This window comes from Prionailurus viverrinus, chromosome C1 (genome assembly GCF_022837055.1).
Source record: "Prionailurus viverrinus isolate Anna chromosome C1, UM_Priviv_1.0, whole genome shotgun sequence".
Taxonomy (NCBI): domain Eukaryota; kingdom Metazoa; phylum Chordata; class Mammalia; order Carnivora; family Felidae; genus Prionailurus; species Prionailurus viverrinus.
This window is the reverse complement of record NC_062568.1, coordinates 64,261,023-64,279,857: the sequence shown is the minus strand read 5'-3', so window position 1 is coordinate 64,279,857 and position 18,835 is coordinate 64,261,023. Positions and strand designations below refer to the sequence as shown.

The 18,835-nt window shown below is 36.8% G+C and overlaps 1 long non-coding RNA gene across 1 annotated transcript; it reads left to right on the top strand.

Moving 5' to 3' along the window:
- The first annotated feature begins 1,617 nt into the window (after nt 1-1,617).
- On the top strand, nt 1,618-17,572 carry LOC125171871 (uncharacterized). Its single transcript, XR_007154458.1, has 4 exons — nt 1,618-1,651; nt 12,488-12,550; nt 12,780-12,909; nt 17,546-17,572. It is a non-coding gene; the product is annotated as an uncharacterized LOC125171871 (long non-coding RNA).
- The last annotated feature ends 1,263 nt before the right edge of the window (nt 17,573-18,835 follow it).

The window sequence follows — 18,835 nt, the reverse complement described above, 5'->3', positions numbered from 1 at the left end:
CATATTAAAAATTTTAAGAGCTTATTTGAGCAAAAATCAATTTGAATCAGGCAGCATCCAATCTAGCAGATAGAAGGGAGCTCCGAGGAGCTGTATAAAATGAAAGAATTTTATAGGCAGAGTGGAGCAGGAACAAGGAAGTTATATTAAACAAAAAAAACCAGGTTGGTTAGGGGCGCCTGGGTGGCGCAGTCGGTTAAGCGTCCGACTTCAGCCAGGTCACCATCTCGCGGTCCGGGAGTTCGAGCGCCGCGTCAGGCTCTGGGCTGATGGCTCGGAGGCTGGAGCCTGTTTCCGATTCTGTGTCTCCCTCTCTCTCTGCCCCTCCCCCATTCATGCTCTGTCTCTCTCTGTCCCAAAAATAAATAAACGTTAAATTTGTTTAAAAAAAAAACCAGGTTGGTTATGCCAAGGTTACTTTCCTCTAATGGATGCCAGTGTTCTATCAGGCCAATTACCTAACTAGAGCCGATTAGACCATTCCTGATTGAGTCGTTTAAGATCCATTTCTAGGAGAACCAAAACTGTAATTGTCTCGGTTTAGCAATGTAAAGCTTAGCATGAGTGACACCAAGTTGGGCCCGTTGTCTTGTTTTTAATAGCACACAGGACCTTTGTAAGGGAGGTAAACTTTATTATCCCATTTTATAAATGATGATAATAGACAAAGTAGTTAAGTAATGTTCCTGGAGTCATATCCCAATCACTGGTACTGCTGAAATTAGAGCAGAGAATTTTTGCTTTCTAGTTAGGTTCTTAAGGTTCTTTGTTACCTTGAAATTATTTCACCATCAGAAATGTTTTCTGTTGCCCAAGGCGTAGTTTACTGAATATCTCCTATGAGCCAGGGACTTTTATACATGTTGTCTCATTAAATCTTCATAAACCACCTTGTTAAAAAATGATTATGGGTGAGTCCACTAAAGTCCAGAGATGTTTGGTAATTTGCCAGGCTTGAACATGACTGAATCAAGATTCTAGGCCCAAGTTCAAGAATCTTTCACTACCTTGCCTCAATTTCTTCTATTACAAGTCTAAAAGAAAAAAGAAATATTTCTGCAAACAATCACATATAGTAATAACCCACACAGGATAACGTATGGAGCCTCTGGTTGGCTCAGTCAGTAGAGCACGGTGATCTGCCCACCTTAGAACAACTGATTTCAAAGCAGGGATCAAAATTTAGCAAATACATATTGATCACTTACTGTATCAGGAATTATGCTAAATTTTTGGCCGCATGAAGTACTTTCTAGAGTAATTTTACATAAAAATAAAGATATGAGCAAGAAAAAGAAACCAGTAAGGAAACAAACACATTTGCAGGTAGAGTAGGAAAGGAGAACCAAATGAGTTGGGCAAGGAAAGCTGTGTTGCGTGTTTTACGATCAGTCTCCACTAAGTTAAGTCATAGACAACGAAAACTTGTTAATTTTCATTAAGGCAGACTAAGATTTATTTTGTGAAGTGACTGTTTTATCTCTAATTTAGAAAGGCATTGAGCCAAACAGCTACACAGGCAGCAGAACCCGTCCCCTTGGAAAATGCCTGGTAGTTCCCTTTGCGTTCCCAAATTGGTACTCCCAGCCCCAGACAGGAAGTCCCGCCCTCCACCGGAAAAGATGGAGGCTGGACTCAGAAGCTAGAGCTGGTAAGTTAAGGCCATTAAAATGGGCTTAATTGTGGTTAGGGCCTCTTGAAACGTTTATCAGCGTTATTTTTCAGGTCCGAGTAAGGTAACTCCTTCACCACCCAGAGGGTACCTTTAGAGCCTCTTTGTAAGTTTAGAGGAAGGCAAATGGCTGCCTACTTCCCAGGCAGCGTGGCGAGTCGGTGAGCGTGGGTCCTGGAGAGTGGCAGGACAGGGCTTGAAGGCAGAGGGCTACGAGGTGGGTGAAATACCTCGTTAACTTGCCTTTGAGGCAGCACGCTACGGAAGGCGTTTGTTTTCTATGATATTGAAGCAATAGGCCCAGAGTTGAGATGACTAGTAATGACTTAGCTGAAGTAGTCCCAGAGTAAACATACCAGATTTGCTGAAAAAGAAAGATTCTGAAACATTTACCTTTTCTACCTTCTTCAGTCAAGCATTTCCTGAGGATGACCCAGAGGTCTGTTTATTTTTCCAAAGAACAAAACACTGGCAGCGGGGTGGGAGGGATGTTAAAATTTTTTTTGCTTAGGAAAAATCTTTGGATGTTGAATACTTCCTATTTATTTATTTGTTTATGTATGTATGTATGTAAATGACGGTTGCAGAAAGACTTAAGCTCAACTCACTCAGTAACACACCTTGTTTGCCTTACCGTTGTAATTACTGCTCAAGAGAGAGACTAAGTTGCTTACTTCTAGCTCTTAGGCTGCTCGGGGGTGGCTGTTGTTAGAGTTCCCTTGAGATAATGATTCTTCTGGGTCAGTCTGAAGAAACCGTCTGCAACAATGGCAATCCCCAGGGTGACACTCTTGAGGGGGCCTAGATTCAGCTGTCAGTCACCTTCAGCCCCCAGCCATCAAATCCATTTACACAAAAGCTGGTTATCACAAACCTTTTGAAAAGCTAAGTAAAGAGGAGATTTACCCATCCTTGAATCTTCATTCTTTTTTCTTTGATTCCCTCATTTCTCTTATCTTTCGTTTTTTTTTCCCTAACCACCTCTGGGAACTTCTGGGATTTTTTTCCCTTCTTTTGTTCCACCCTAGAGCTTACACTATTGTTATCTTAAAGCTTGAGCATAAGCTTGAATATAGCTCTCAAGATATACAGAAATAAATACCTGGTACTCTTGTATGAAAACTTTTAATTCTAATAAGTATTTTTGTCTCCAAAATGGTAGGATTTTCTGGGGGTTGGGCAGGGCTTGTTTCATGCTATAATGTTGAGAAACTGAAATTCTGTGCAGTATTTTAAGTATTTCTTTAAGCATACATTTGCCTGTGTGTATACATTCATATATCCTTTCCTATGGTATGCATACCTGTTTATTTTTTTTTTTAATTTTTACACTCATGAGACTATAACATGAAAACCTGAATCAGTTTGCAACGGAAATGACCCTCCACAACTTCTACAAATGTGAAAAAATTATTTTGTTATCTACATATCACTGAATTTCAAATATAGCCATTCTTCATGTGAATTTTGTAACTTTGTAATTATAAGGAACCGATCTCCTTTCCTTGGGAAAAAGAAATTTTGGTCTTGCTCTCGAAATTCTGATCTTCTCTACGTACATAATGGCATCATTGTAAAACATTTAATTTAACGAAGTGGAAGACAGTTTTAATTAGTGAAATTGTAAATAAAATATTAGATTAAAATAGAAGTATTTTGTTTATGTGCATATGGTTGCTAGAATTAGACTAACAAAGTATCGCCTAGATAATGCCTTGGGGGAGTATTTGTGACTATAATTAGTTTGTCAGTTATAAGAAATTTTAGTGTCATAGCCACAGATAGAGGCAGCAGATATCTTAAGCATGGTTGAGATAGCAGTCCTGATGAGAAGAGCAGGTCAAGAAACATCTACCTTACGGCAAAAAAAAAAAAAAAAAAAAAAAAAAAAAGATAGTTGGCAGGCTGCCGCAGGCCATGCCACTAAAGCCAGTACCAATACTAACGATTCCAGTTGCATATGATATAGCCCAAGTTAGTTCAGACCCCCACCTGGTCCCTGATTCCCTTCTGGTGACTACCAAAAGAATGCCCAATATTCCATTTTGTTCATTCAACATTATTTCTTGAGCATTGACTGCTATTTGCCAGAATGTAATGGTAAAACCTTCTTAAGTAACTTACACGTAAAGGACCAGCACCACGTAGATTTTTGAGTGTGCTCAAAAATAGACTGTCGTCAAGTAAACATGATGAAATCTTATTTCATAATCTTAAAATTAATTTGCCCATGCAGACTGTGAGTGTCCCAGAAATGTTGTTCGCATTTGAGGGTATAAAAATCAACAAAATAAAGCACTCACTTAGTGTAGGCCACTGTCGTCTCTTCAGCAACTTAGACCTGCACAGTTTGGTTTTTGCCTGTCTCCTGGGTCTCTTTTCTAGACACTTCATTTCCTTCACACCATATTCCAAAGATGTGAGTTTTTTTGGTTTCTGTTATTTGCTTTCAGTTGTTGGAACATGTCATGTCTTATTCATCTCAGGTCCTTTGGGATGATTGTGGTCCAAGTTTATAAAATTTTATTGTATGGTTCACCCCTGTACTTTGAGGAAAGTAGAGGTAAATTATTAGCTTTTATAGTTGGATATTAGCTCTAGTGGGAGATTTAGATCATTTAATCCACTGGACTCTGATAACAGTGTATTAAACGCATGAAACAAACTCTTCATACTATTACTCATCTGTTTGAAACTTTTATTAGTTGACTTATTGTTCCTATGCCACTTTCCCCATTACCACATTGTGCGTCTCAATACATATTATACAGTGTATTCATTTCCTGAGGTTGCCCTTCACCAGTTGAGTGGCTAAAACAACAGAAATTTGTTCTCTCACAGTTCTGGGGGCTAGAAACCAGAAACCAAAGCATCCGTGATGATCCACTGAGGCTCTGGGAGAAGATTCATCCCATGCCTCTCACGTACCTTACTGCGGCTGCCTACAGTCCTTGGCATTCCTTGGTTTATAGCCACACCACTCTGATCTCTGTTTCTGTCGTTTTGCCTCTTTCTCTTCTATCTTGTGTCTCTCTTCTGGGAGTCTTCTTTAAGGACGTTTGTCATTGGGTTTAGGGCCTACCGAAATCAGGATAATCTCCTTTTCTCAAGATCCTTAACTTAATTACAGCTATAAAGACCCTTTTTCTGAATAAGGTAACATTTACAATTTCTAGGAATTTTATGTAGACATATCTCTTGGGGGACCACTATTCAACCCATTATATATGGGAATTTGTCAGTTTTACATGTAACATTATTTACATGTTTTCATTCCAAAAACAAAGCACTCAGGATGCCTTTAATACAGCCTAAGTGGCTAATGTATATATCCAGCATTTAACTTGAAAGCTACATTTAATCTGTCAAATTTCATGGTTAGGAATTCGTATAAAATTTTGATGACCTGGTTCTAGGATTTTAAGAGTTTTACTGAGGAAAATATTTGGGTATAGGTAATCACGTGTCCTTTGTCCTTTTCTCTGTAATGTGTGTTCATTTTCCTTTCATTTCTAAGAGAAAGAGGCTGAGGTAATGACTATCAAAATCAACCATATGTTACAATCATTTGTTTGAAGTGCATTGACAAGGAATTAATTAATGCTTTAATAGAAAACCACATTAAAGTGGTGCCTGGGTAGCCCAGTCGGTTGAGTGGTTGAGCTCCCAGCTTTTTGTTTAGACTCAGGTCAGGGTCTCACCTTTTGTGAGTTCGAGCCCCATATCAGGCTCTGTGCTGGCAGTGTGGAGCCTGCTTGGGAATCTCTCTCTCCCTCTCTCTGTGCCCCTCTCCTGTGCACGTGCATCTCTCTCAAAATAAATAAACATTTAAACAGGAGAAAAACACATTAGAGAAACATGCAAATTTCAGTTAACAATAATTGGGGAAATGTAACAAATATTACATCCAGAATGGTCTTTTATCTATATACTTTTTTTTAAATTTTTTATATTTAGTAGTAGCCTTACTTACAAAAGAGTAGAAAGGCAAATATGTTCTTGATTGTATACATATACAATAGTTGTTGGTAGAAATAGACCCTGGTGTTTGTTAGCTGAAATACTGACAGATTACAACTGAACTGATTGGTTCTAGGGATGCTTACAGTTTTCCTCTCGTCTTCTTTCTTTCTTCCTTTCTTTCTTTCTTTCTTTCTTTCTTTCTTTCTTTCTTTCTTTTTTGTGGGGATTATGTTTAGCCAAAATTATTTTCTTAAACAAGTATAGTAGGTAGCTGAGAATTAGAGTAACAAGAATAAGGTTAGGGAAGGAAACAGCGGTTTAGAGAATGGCATTTCCGGAAAGGAAAATGACATTGGAAACAAAAACATGATGGAATTCAAAATAGCTATATTATATGTGAAAAATGTGTGTAAAAGTACTGAAAGATAGTACCTAAATGGAAAAAAATACAATCTAATGCATTGTTTTATTAGATTGGAAATTAAAAGACAATTCGTATTTCTAACTCAACTTTGTAGGAAGTTATGGTCTTCTCAACATTACACATTTATCAAAGCCCTGACAATCCACAGCTTACCTAAACCTTTTCATTGATTACTTAGGAGCTATATGACCCAGTCAGAGAGGGTTTCTGTCTCAAGTTTTCATTCTTAACATAGGAAGAATACCTATCAACTGTGCTTTTCCCGTTGATAATGAAAAAAAAGTAGTGATTCATTTTTCCATCTGGTAGCAACCAGGCACTTAGGGAGGCATACTAACTATATCACAGCAGTAGCAATTTACCAAATCAGACTTAAGTTGCCTAGAATAGTTTTTCTTTCCCTGATTTCCGACTGTCCAATATTTGAGCTGTTAATTTGCTAGGAAGGAACGATCAAATCACAGCAGAACTGTATACGGGCATTCTGGGAAATAGGCTGAGCTGAGAAAGATTTTCTGTTTAACAAGAATTGCCCATTATAGATTATTCTTAAAAGGAAAAATAGGTGATAGAGAAAGTTGAACCTGATGATATCAGAAAAGGAAAATAGAAGACTATGTATAAGAGAGAGAGAGAGAGAGAGAGAGAGAGAGAGAGAGAGAACTTGAGAATCCTTGGTGCCAGCAAGAGTGAGGGAAACACAGGGATATGTTGAAATCTCTTTTGCAGCCTCAGCTATATTGTATCAATCTATTCTTTATAACCATTTCCAACTATCTCTTTTTCTCACACACCAGCAACAGGATTTACTCCATGTTATTTCCAGAAGGAACACCTCAAGAAACACTTTCAGAAACAGTTTCTCAATTCCAGGATACTGATACTTTTACCAGCCAGAAGAGAATTTCTGAAAATCATTTCAAAGACCAAAGTTGCTGAAAATAGCAAGAGCCCTTAAAATATATATACAAATATATATGTATATACAGTGTACACACATTAACATGGATGAAGAAAATTGATAAAATAAATCGTAGGGGCCAAGAAACATCAGCATTTTACCATTTACCTTTGAACACACCTGAATTTTGTCTAAAAAACTTGATCCTCTTTCAGCTATTTTTGGAACAGTCAAGCTGTATTGAGATTCTTTTGTAGATGGGAAAGTTTTACTTGGAAAGCTAGGATGAAAGTTCTCTTTTACAAAAAGTCACTTTATTTGCCCACTGAAGTCCACTCCCCCCTAAGTTTGCATTTACTTTTTAAGGTATTTGTTCCTAGATTCTTTAAAATCGGGGGTGGGGGGGATATAAGCTCCTTGTAGAATGTGGCTTACATGAGTTCATTTGAGTGAAAGGATGGTCCTTTTTCCATTTTCAAATAATCTAATATGTCACAAGTGAGGGAATCTGCCTTTTCATCCACTGTCTCAGTGTATATAAGTGTATGTTTATGTAGGTGTGTGTCTTTAATGTTTTTATTCCCTTATTTCCAAGGAGAGATGTGTACATTGTAGAGATTGATCCTCAAGATCATCATTATAGACCTTAAGCATGAAAAAATTCTGAAAACTCTGTTGGTTAAAATTGAAAATAAGACTCAGGTCTGAGATCTTAACCATTGAAAACCTTGAAATCTCATAAATTAAGCATCATGGAGCCTGGTCCCATCTTTCATAACAGCTCTCCAGAGAAAACCTAAAAGCTAGGGCACTCTAAGATGAGCCGTGGATGATTCAGTAGGTGGCACAATTTTCACTGAGTCAGTACTGAACTGATGCCCCAGCATGGTATGAGGGGGCACTGCTCTGCTGGAGGTGTCGTCTAATGGATGAGGGTAAAACCAAGGTCTTGACCACCAGCAGTTATTAAAAATCCCATGGCACTTTTCAAAAGAGTAAAGATGATGTTAAACCCTGTGTCCTGGCTAATTTCCAAATTGGGCAATTATATTCTGCCTACTTAAAATTTCTCTGTAATTTTAGTTGGATAATATATTCCTCATCTTCTGCCCTATGCTTTTGCTATTTCCAGCTTAGAGGTGGATGCATTTCTGTGGTGAGGGAAGTGATGCTTCTTTGAAAAATGTCTTACAAGGTCTGAGATCAGGAGATAAAAGGTACAACATCCATCTATCAGAACAGGTGCCATATTAGTTTGTTTCTCCCGTGATTAGGCTGACTATAAGAAAATTACCAAATAAGTGTCTTTAAAAATAGCCTCGTCAGGTAGTCAGAGGTGCTATGCTTGCAAAGGTTTCGAAGATGGATATTTTAATTTTATTAAGTTGTGACTAAGAAATGAGGCTTCTCTTGAAGTGAATATATTATGTAAATACTAACAATTTAAGCATGAAATTATAGACATTTAATAGAAATAATTAAATTTCCCAACATTTGCCTAGCAAAGCCTATCACATTCGCTTGAAAACATTAGTCGCGATATCATTTTCACTTATGATGTATTAGAATTTTATCCAAATCAATCATTGCTAAGAGAGAGAAGGTCACTATCAGGGAAAAAATGGAAAGCATTTCTTAAAAACTAATAATAAAATAATTGTTGGTTAGCATGGTCTGGATTTGGGGAAAACCTACAGAAAACATTCCTAAGGGAAAGGCTAATTGGTGAGACTGTGGAAGGCTAGACCCATGCTTTGTGTTTCCAGCTTCACTCAATACTTTGGGATCAACACATAGAAAAAAATGTCCAGTAGAAATTTAGTGCCATAGATCATAACACTTGCATTTATCTTGGCTATTTAAATGTTTAACTAGAAAATGATAAAAACCATCAACAACTCAGTTTTCTCAAGTACCAAGTATTTATCTGCAAAAACAAAAGATCAATCTAATCTTCTCTTAGAGAGTCTTACTGTGACTTTCATATATTACCTTTTTTTGTACAGAATCTTTCCAAGTAGTTTTCAAATGGTGTAACGGCAAAGGTTTCTATTTCTAACAATTAATTGATTTAGCTGTATTACAGACTTTTCTAACTTCAAGTCATTCTGCTTTACAGATGTATTAAAAACTTATCTTGTGCTTATTAATAATAGAGTTAATACAAGAGAATGCTTTGCAGCAAAAGAAAAATCCAGCAGCATGCAGAGATAGTACTAAATACTATGGTGAATAAACATAGTAATTCTGTGTGTAAATGCTATAGCTACTGAATAAAGAAACCACTTGAAAAGGAAATACCATCTTTAGAATTTGGACTTGCCTCTAGCAGAAAACATTGTAATGTTTTTCGCCTAGCTTCTCTGACAACTACAACAGACTGTACTAACAGAAGAGTTCACTTTGTAATAGAAAAAGTAGTCACTCTGATCACTTTGTCTTTTTAGTATGCAGCCCAGAGGATTCAGAAAAAGATTACATTTACCATAATTAACATATATGTAAATGGAGATCATGGCTATGAATGATAAATTTTCATAGCAATTTAAACCTTGTACAAATTAATCAACCATACAGACACTTGATTAATGAAAGGCAGTGTCACTTTAAAATGCAACATGTTAATATATATTACTGTTATCACAGATCAAAGAATCTTTAAATGTAAACCAATTAGAACAAAGCTCAATCTACATTTTTTAACAAATTTAATTCCCATGTAATTATGATGGCAATTTGGAAAAAAAAATGTTATCCTGTTTCATATTTATTTACTAATTTTAGTGAAAAGTCATGCAAATGAATTTTGGATGTCCCATCATAGTGATTGGATTCCCAAAATATAGGATTACAGTATCATTGAAGGATAAGATGAATGTACTAAAGCAATTACAAATTGGATACAAGATATTTATACACATGTCATGTTTAATTTAGAAGTTTTCTTCTAGTTTCCCCGTTTTTGGTCTCACTGAAAGAGTTACACTAAACAGATTAAGTGCTAAATGACTGATATTCAGTCAATACAGTGTTTGAGATGAGATTTAACATGCCGCTTAACTAAGAGCTATTTTTCTTGGTCTTTGAGGAATAAAAAGGTAAAAACTCTATTGTAAATTTACTTTATTAAGAATGACTTTTATTATCATAGTGAAAATGAATGCCTAATTTACAGAAAAAAAATCTTTAAAAAAAATTTTTTTTTTAGCGTTTATTTATTTTTGAGACAGAGAGAGACAAAGCATAAATGGGGGAGGGTCAGAGAGAGGGAGACACAGAATCTGAAACAGGCTCCAGGCTCTGAGCGGTCAGCACAGAGCCCGACGCGGGGCTCGAACTCACGGACCGCGAGATCATGACCTGGGCTGAAGTCGGCCGCCTAACCGACTGAGCCACCAGGCGCCCCGAAAAAAATCTTTTTAAAAGAAATATAAAATGTATAGTTAATACGTAAGTGTGTGTTCGCAATGTAAGACCTGGGATATAAAGTGTTTCTATAATTCTGTTTTTTGCAAGCAGAAGTTAGGCACAAAAACAAACACTCTACTTTGCAAAGTCAACGTAGATCTACGTGGATCTATTTTACAAGGGTAACCCTATGAGTCATTAATTATCATTCTTAACTTGGCAGTCTAAGCTGTTGCCACATTAGACCACTTAGACCAGTATGTCATTGAATACACTGTTGAGAAAGAATTGGTAAAATAACAACAAAGACAGCAGTCCGTAACAGACAGAAAGATGGAATAAATGTGACACTGAGTTCTAATAACTCTTGAGCATTTTCCGTGTGCCATATGCCATGTTAAGAACTTGGCACTTTTAAAAGATAATGCATCTATTTGTGACTTAATTATTAAATCATTTAATTCTGATAACACCTCTAAAATCGAATTGTTAGTTCACAGAGATAGTAAGTAGTCAAACTGGACTTTTGATCTTCGGGCTTCTCGTTTCAAAGTTTGTGTTCTTGGGGCACCCGGGTGGCTCAGTGGGTTAAGCGTCTGACTTCCGCTCAGGTCATGATCTCACAGTTCATGGGTTCGAGCCCCACGTCGGGCTCTGTGCTGACAGCTCTGAACCTGGAGCCTGCTTCGGATTCTGTGTCTCCCTCTCTCTCCCTCTGTCCCTTCCCTGCTCGTTCTCTCTTTCTCAGTCTCAAAGATAAATAAACATTGAAAAATTTTGTTTAAAAATTCAGAGTTTGTGTTCATAAGTACTATGTCACATTCACTCCCCTTGACTATATACCATTATTTATCATCATCATTATATTTAGCCGCTTGAGCAATCTCACTAAAGCTATAATGCTTCTGATACTAGTACAGGGCAATACTTTGGGAATCACTGCTAACATGCTACACATTCCACAAAGGGTTTAAAGAGCACCATAGTATCATAAGCGAGGTCCAACCCAGCGTTTTGGAACCATAATAACACCTGCCTTTAAACCATCTCTCCTGGAGTAGATATGTCAGCAAAAGAGATGCATAGATAGATAAAATATTAGCAAGCATGTCCAGTCATTAAATGAGCATTTAATACTTGGCGGGGATCTGTACAAAGTATTAGAGCTAGCATAGTAAATAAGACTCCCGTCCCCAAGGAGTATATCGTGTAGTGAGGCGGGCATTAATGTAAACTGCCAATTACACTACATTGTGGTAAGTACTACTTGAAGAGCAAATTATGATGCCGTGGGAGAGCACGAGAGTGCCCTCAAGGACAATAAACAAACAACAAACAAGCAAACTCTAAATGTAAGCAGTCTCGTACAGTGTGGTATATCTGCGAATTTTAGGAAAGCCTCTGCTTCAGTGTAACAGTTATGAAAGGAGTGGCTTTAAGAAAATAACCCCAGGCAAGCCAGGAATTGCAGGGATCATAGACCCTACCCAGTTGCAGACTACGCAGTCTTTCAAGGAATACTAAAGAAAGGAATGCTGATCATTATATGAGTGAAAATAACAGAAAATGATCGTAGTTGAACCCGTCTTACTTCTCTCTCGCATTCATTAATTAAAGATTGAAGGAGTCCCGTGCTGCTATAGCCACTCTGTGAAGTCATAACGGATGCAGGCTCCTTTCCTCCAGCACAATACTTCACCACTCCTCGAATGTGGTCCTCGTTCTCAGGGTCCAAGGTGGCTGTTAGAATGTAGCTTTCCCATCCATCTTCCAGGCAAGAAGATGAAAGAATAAAGGGAAAAAAGGCTCAACCCTCTCTTGTTTTTAAGGAGAGTCTCCTGATGTATCACTGCGCACTTTCCCTCACCGCTTACTGGCCAGAACTAAATCAGATGGCTATAAAGTCAGCGGCAAATGAGGCTGAGAAATGTAGTCATTTAGATGGGTGACCAATGTACTCACCTAAAACATGAGCTTCTGTTAAGAAAGACTAATGGAAAAGTAGATATTAGGAAGCAACTGGTAGTCTCTGTCACAGTCATGAATTAGTTTTCTTAGCTCACAGAGGTGGTAATCACTATTAGTAGAGGAAAATAATATTTTATTTTTTCTGTCTCAGCCTTCCCGGCGATTCTCATTCCTTTTGAGCAGAATGAACTCTGCCACACCATCTGTCTTGAAGGTAGGGCCTGTCCACTGCTTTATGAGTGCAAGATCTAATCGGTAGACGTACGGTATCTTTTCATTATAAATTAAGAGTCTTGTATATGTGTGGAAAAGAACATCCTTAAGATTAAAAAAAAAAAAACTTAATATTTTTTTTTCGTGACTCTTGAATGACAGCTTACTGAAATTATAATAGTACAGCTGTGAAGGATTTGATCATTAAATGTTTTTGCCATTCCATTCAGAGGTCCTGTTCATTCTACAAATACATGCTAAGTGGCTACTATGTGCCGGGCTCTGATCTGAGTGCTGAGGACACAGTTGAGGTGTGTCACAGAGCTTACCTTCTAATGAGAGAGGAAAGACAATAAACAGGTAAATATATAGAGACATTATAATTCCATATATTTTTAGATACTGTTATGTGAAATGGTGTCCTACCAAAATTCACGACCATAGCCCCGATACCTCCGAGTCTGTTGTATTTAGAGACACAGCCTTTAAAGAGGTGATTAAGTCCACATGAGACCCTTTGGGTGGGACCTAAAGCAACCTGACTCGGTCCCTTATGAAAAGAGGAGATTAGGACATACAGACATAACCCTGCGTGCAGAGGGGAACTACTACTGTAAGAGGCGGTGAGGGGGTGACCACCTACAAGCCAGGGGGAGAGACCTCAGAGGAAACCAGTCCTGCAGGAACCTTGATGTAGGAGTTGCAGTCTCTAGAACGGTGAGAAAATAAATTTCTATTGCTTAAGCCACTGAGTCTGTTATATTTCGGTATGGCAGCCCTGGCGAACCGACATAGGTATGAAAATGAAAATAAAATAGTAATGGGGAGACTGCTTAGATTGGTGGTCAAAGAAAGCATCCTTTAAGCTGAAATACGAATGATTCAAAGGAGTCAGCCATGTAAATGTTTGGGGATGCATGTTCCTAGAAGAAGAGACAGCTAATGGAAGGACTCTTTTCTTTTTTCTTTTTCTTTTTCTTTTTTTTTTTTTTGTACAAGAAATAAGCTACAAGTCAATCAAGTAAGTGATCATTTTCATCATCAAAAAATTGTTTACTCAGTGTCTGCTGATGGTGCTGTGGAAAGCATTATAGAGACAAATGTAAAGTGATACTGCAGGCCATTAATAATGCCATAATTATTATTTTACTGTGAATTATGCTGTAAATAGGCTTGCCATCGACCATCCAGTATCCAAATGACTTTACAGCTTCAGTTACAAATTTAAGGAATGTGCTAGCCATTAGCCAAACCCTCATTTTGTTCTCCAACCAGTAATGCACCAATCTTACACAAATACTTTTTGACTACAGAAAGGAGCTCTTTTGGGTCTGATAGAAACATAAAATTAGAGCACGGTTCTCATTCAGGCTGTCTTCTTGAATGAGCTTTTTACTGAGTAGTCATTTGATACTTGATAATATAAGATATTAAATGACTTCATCTTTTCTCAAAACTGCAAGTGAAAAATGATTATCATTGTTCTTGTGTTCTTTTTTTGCCACATATTATCAACTTGAATTTTATGTCATGATTTTTGAAGTCTATTTGTTATGTAAAATCATCTCTCTCAGTTCTTACTACCATTTTTTGTTACTATTGCTTCCACTCAAATCCTGAAAGTCTTTACAATACAAGACAATGCTTTATTGGAATTGGCAAGCGTCTTATTTTATGGTGACAGACTTGAGCAAAAGAAAGCAAGCTGCAATTTAGTCCGTAATACTGTAAACATTTTATGTAGAAAGGAATAAGAGCAGTCACAATGAAATGCATTTGTTAACAGGAGAAACAAGTTGCAAGAACCAAATGCAGAGTACCTGAATATGCCCAACTAGTAACTAAACTCCTGATGGGTAAAAACAGACCTATTTGAGATGACTTGGCCACAGCTATTTGATAGTTAAGAGCAATTTTGTGTATATAACATATAAGCTAGAAAATCCTATATATATTATATATATTTAACATTTTCATTGTAGTACATGTTTTTATATGTTTTTCCTCATTTTCCTTTTGTGTGAAAGGGAACATTTCTAACTTATACTTCACGTTAAAAAAAAAAAAAAAAACACCTAGCATAACAACTCTAAGCAGCATTGGCTCAATTTAAATCCCATTTGGTGGTCCCAGTATAGTTTTTATATCACACAAAAAAAGCCATCGTAATTTGCATCCCATCAACTATTCCCTTAACTCTAAAGAGCTATCATGCTACTCCTAGAGTGGGTCTCTAGGGTTGAAGTCTGTTCTATCACTCCTACGCTAGATCTATTTGGTAGTAAAATCAGGGTTACTAGCCTGGTGCCCCTTACCTGGGAAAAAAAAAAAAAAAACCAAAAAACTCTGTATTAACCCTGTCTTCACTCTTAGAACACTGATAATAAAATTTGTCCTTTTACTCTCTGCTTTTTCTAATTCCTGGCATTCCAGAACTTGTTAGACTTGCCTTCCCAGCTTTCTTGGCAATGCTGGAGCTGGCCTGCTGTTCTGGTATTCTAAATCTCCTGCAACGTGTCTGCTTTGTGCGGTTCCTTTCTTTCTCATGGTGGGGGTCTGTTTTGCTAATATTTTTCAAATTACCAACAGGTAGCACTCAACACATTCCTACAAATTTCATCGCTCTCCATCTGTTATTTCTATCTTCTCTTTTCCTCTTTCTTTACCTACCCACCTATTTTGCCTGTACATGGACTCTTGGACTCTTAATAACCTCTCTGTTTTGTTTTGTTTTGTTTTGTTTTTGTTTTTGTTTTTAATTCTGTTCTAAGGAGTTTCCATACCTATAACTTGAATCAGAGTAGCTTTATTAACCTAACCAGAATTACACTGGAAAGCATAACCTTTGCAAAATATCAACTATATCAGTGATTTAGAGAAGTTTTATGGGATCAAGACTGAGTTATTTAATAATATTGAGCAGCTGGTAGCCATTACTTTTAGTTCTGTCTCCTCAGTATCTATTCACAAGCCATTAAATTCACTTTTAAATTCTAAAAAGTATTGACATGAAAATTAGAATAATTATTTATAATATATTCATAAGATCTTAACCGTCTAGATGGCATGAATTACAGGTATATTAAATCCATATTTGTTAGCTAATTTCTTAAGTTTATTTATTTTAAGAGAGAGAGAGAGAAAGAGAGCACTCATTCAAGTGGGGGAGGGGCAAAGAGGGAGAGAGAGCATTCCAAACAGGCTCTGCACTGTCAGCACAGAGCCTGACATGGGGCTTGATCCCATGAACCCTGAGATCATGACCTGAGCCGAGATCAAGATTTGGACCCTTCACCAACTGAGCCACCCAGGCGTCCCTGTTAGCCAATTTTTTATGACATCTAGAAAACATTCTTACACTGATAGAAACCAATAGCATCCGTTGCCTGCATGTGCCACTTGAAGACCCATCAGCTGATATAGTTTTGCTCTGCCTTACTAGCTCTGCCTTGAAACAGCTCTTAATGAAGGAAATTTCCCAACCAACATATAGATATGTCCTATGGAGGAGAATACTTTGAACCACACTGACAATAATCTCTCAGTACTCTAGTACTCTAGTACTAGTACTCAGTACTCTAGTACTCTAGTACTCTAGGAGAGGATTTTTAAAAGATGCGTATACTTTTTTTTTTTTACTGTTTTTAAAGTTTATTTATTTATTTTGAGAGAGGGAACAAGAAAAAGAGTGGGAGAGGGGCAGAGAGAGGGAAAGACAGAATCCGAAGCAGGCTTTGCACTAACACGGGTCCCGAACTCATGAACTATGAGATCATAACCCGAGCCAGGATCAAAAGTTGGATTCCTAACCAACTGAGCCACCCAAGTGCCCCTTAAACAACGCAATTTTTTATGTATGTTTACAAGTGGAACACTATCTCCAGAAACTGTGATGGTCAAAATTTGAAATGCATGTATAGATTTCCTGACATTAACCTTTTTCTAAATATAGAATTATATAGTAAGGTCACCTGTGATCCATACTTGACTTCTCCAATATGGTACATTTAAAAACTCAAAGGGGAGGCATCTAAGACCCTTGTTCAGCAACCTTTGTTATGGATCAAGGAAACCTAGAAGTCTGTGTTAGCACTTTAGGATGAATATAGCTAAAGATACCATATTGAGACTCTTATCAATTTACACTGAATGGTTTAACACTGTATATGCAGGTACACAGGCACAAATTGTCCTATAAATAGCAATGCTTCATTGTTAATAGAGAGGTTCTCCAATGAATATTGCATTTAATAAAAATTTATTTTTTCATTTGGCAGTTGTTCCTTAAGAAACCTTAAGTTCTGACTGTTAAATTAGACTGGTAAATGAGTCTCTTAAATTGTCTATCACTTCAAAATATCTATAAAACTCACATAAACTATACATTCCTTGCTTGTATTAATATTTAATATTTTGAAGCAAGTTCATACATTTTTGTTTTTGAGAAATACTATAACTTATTAATATTCTCAACTGTGAGAGAGGTGATGTACCATAAATTATCCTTAATTATTTAGGGTTTGATCATTACCATTTCTGACAATTTGCATGAAAACTGGCATGGCTATATGCCTATGCATTAGAGCCAGTCTCCGTTACCATGAAGAATCAGAGAATCAGTCTAATAACTCTGATGATGGACTATTATTCAGCCATAAGAAAGAAGAAAATCCTGTCTTTTATGACAACACGGATGGACTTTGAGGGCATTATGTTAAGTGAAATTAGTCAAACAGAGATAGACAAATACTGTATGATATCATTTATATGTGGAACCTTAACAAAGCCAAACTCATAGAAACAGAGAGTGGAATGGTGGTTGCTAGGGGCTTGGGGGTGGGGAAAATGGGGAAATGTTGGTCAAAAGGCACAAACTTCAAATTATAAAATGAATAAGTTCTGGGGAACTAATGGACAGAATAGTGAGTGATTATAGTTAACAATATAGTATTGTATACTTGAAAGTTGCTAAGAATCTTAAATGTTTTCACTGAAGAAGAAGAAGGAGGAGGAGAATGGGAAGAAGAAGAAGAAGAAGAAGAAGAAGAAGAAGAAGAAAAGAGGAAGAGGAGGAGGAGGAAGAAGAGGAAGAAGACAAAGAGGAAGGGGAAGAGGAAGAAATGGTAATTGTGTGAGGTGATGGGAGTGTTAACCCTACCGTGGTAATCATTTCACAATATATAAATGTATCAAAGCAACATATGGTACATCTTAACTTGCACAATGTTATACATCAATTGTATCTCAATAAAGCTAGAAAAAATCTAGTAATTTTGAAAAATTGAGATCAGTGGCAATGTGATTGAAGAGGCTATTGTAGACCTTTAATGTGTAGTTTTGAAAGTATTTTAAAAAGTAAGAGGCTACTTTGGATGCTTGAAATCATTGTTTCATCTTGGAAGTCACTGGAAAAGTTGCAAAAATACTCTGAATTTGTCAGTAAAAATCCTCCTCAATAGCATGAAGCAAAAATGCCAATTTATAATTCCACTTAAAGAAATGCATATTTCATTCCTATTATACACATTGGCTTTACGTTATCCTAAGAATCTGGGAAAATTAAGGAGTAAATAAGACATAGTCGTGGCTTTCAAGATAATTTCAAGATTGCAACCAAGATAGACATAGTGATAACTATAATTCAAGGAAGAAAGAGGCATAATCAATGTGCATTGAAATGAAAGAGGAAGAGCAATTAAGCCCGACTAGGGCAATTAAAGAGTGCTTTATAAAGGAAATAGTACTTGAGTTTGTCTTTGAAGAATGAATGAAGAATTAAATTGGAAAGAAGGAAAATAGAGAATTCCAAGATGGTGGAAGTATAGACAAGTGGAAATAAGGAAGTGCGTGGTAGATTAAGATATGAGGATGCAAGTAGTAAAGATCTGGATGATTATGTTGGACACACAGAGTTGTCTGACCCAGGCTTTAGAAAAAAACTGCAACAGTACTTTTTATGATGAGTTAAAAAAAAAATCAATAGATAAGATTAGTGAATGTTAATTAATAAACCATACATATAAGAGGTCATGAACCAGGGAATTATTACAGAAAATGAAAAGGAAAAAATAGGTTTGAGCCATGTTAGTGACTTAACTGAGTAGAATTTAAAGGTTTACAAAATTTCTAGCCTTAATGACTGAGTGGCTGTTATATCATTACCAAGATAAGAAATACATAGAGGGGAAAGTAGCGTGCTTTCAGATGGAAGGGAGGTGATGAATTTATAAGTGGCTATGTGGAGTAACAGTGTTTTAGAATAGTTATGTGAACGTGCTAAACAGAC